At 40.7% G+C, this 1,178-nt stretch overlaps 1 non-coding gene across 1 annotated transcript; it reads right to left on the bottom strand.

Moving 5' to 3' along the window:
• Positions 1-626: 626 nt before the first annotated feature.
• On the bottom strand, positions 627-733 carry LOC131222519 (small nucleolar RNA R71). The gene has a single exon (XR_009160082.1). It is a non-coding gene; the product is annotated as a small nucleolar RNA R71 (small nucleolar RNA).
• Between the last annotated feature and the right edge of the window lie 445 nt (positions 734-1,178).

Genomic DNA, 1,178 nt, shown 5'->3' with positions numbered 1-1,178 from the left:
CTCTTTCTTTCTAGATTTTCTTTTCCTTCCTTAGGATTAGGTTTTTAGTTGAGGGCTGTGAGTGTTTCATGCCCAAGTGGGCCCGTGACAACACTCGACGTCTCTTGACTGAAAGAGGATTGGTTGAGGGGTTGATTATCCATCGCAGGACTAGACACCGCTCGAAATCCCCTGAGTTAACTGAAGTTATAGCTGAAGACCAACCTCCTCTACTTTCACCCAGGGTGGAGGATACCCAAGATGAGAATGAGGTGCATCAGGCACCCCCGCCTCATACTTTACGAGATTATCTACAACCGGCAGGAGTGAGTATACCCTCATGCATGATTTTTTCTGAAAATACAGGACAAATGGACATCAAGCCAGGAGTTATCCAATTCCTTCCCAAATTACATGGACTTGAATCAGAGAGTCCATATTTACATTTGAAAGAGTTCGATGAGATTATAGCTACATTATGTTTTCCTAATGTATCTGAGGATACAATTAGGCTGAAACTCTTTCCTTTTTCCTTAAAAGAGAAGGCTAAGACGTAGTTACATTCACTGCATCCTAGATCCATTGGCACATGGAACGACATGCAGAGAGAATTCATAAAAAAATTCTTCCCACATCATAAAACAATTACCCTTAAAAAAGTAATCATGAACTTTGCCCAAAAGGAAGATGAAACATTCTTCCAATGTTGGGAAAGGTTCAAAGATTTGGTCAGTTCATGCCCACAACACGGATTTGAAACGTGGCGCATTACAAATTTTTTCTATGATGGACTGACATCTTCCATGCGCCAAATGGTCGAGACAATGTGTAATGGAGAGTTCATTAATAAAGATGTTGACGAGGTATGGGATTACCTCGATAGTCTTGCTGAAAAAACACAATCATGGGACTATTACCCAATGACGAACACCACGTCTAGGCCGACTCAACTAAAGGAGAAAGGTGGATTATATCTCTTGAAAGAAGAGGATGATCTCAAGTGTAAAGTGACTACGCTCATAAAGAAAGTTGAGGCCATGGAAGGAAAGAAGGATAAGGTTAATGAAATTGTTTGCGGCATCTGTGATTGCAACATTCATACAACTGAAAATTATCCTACAATACCCGCCTTTCGAGGAGTGTTGAATGAACAAGCTAATGCCGTAAACAACTATCAAAGACCTTTTACTGGACCTAAC

This window comes from Magnolia sinica, chromosome 1, assembly GCF_029962835.1.
Source record: "Magnolia sinica isolate HGM2019 chromosome 1, MsV1, whole genome shotgun sequence".
NCBI classification, from domain to species: domain Eukaryota; kingdom Viridiplantae; phylum Streptophyta; class Magnoliopsida; order Magnoliales; family Magnoliaceae; genus Magnolia; species Magnolia sinica.
This window is presented reverse-complemented; position numbering and strand designations above follow the sequence as displayed.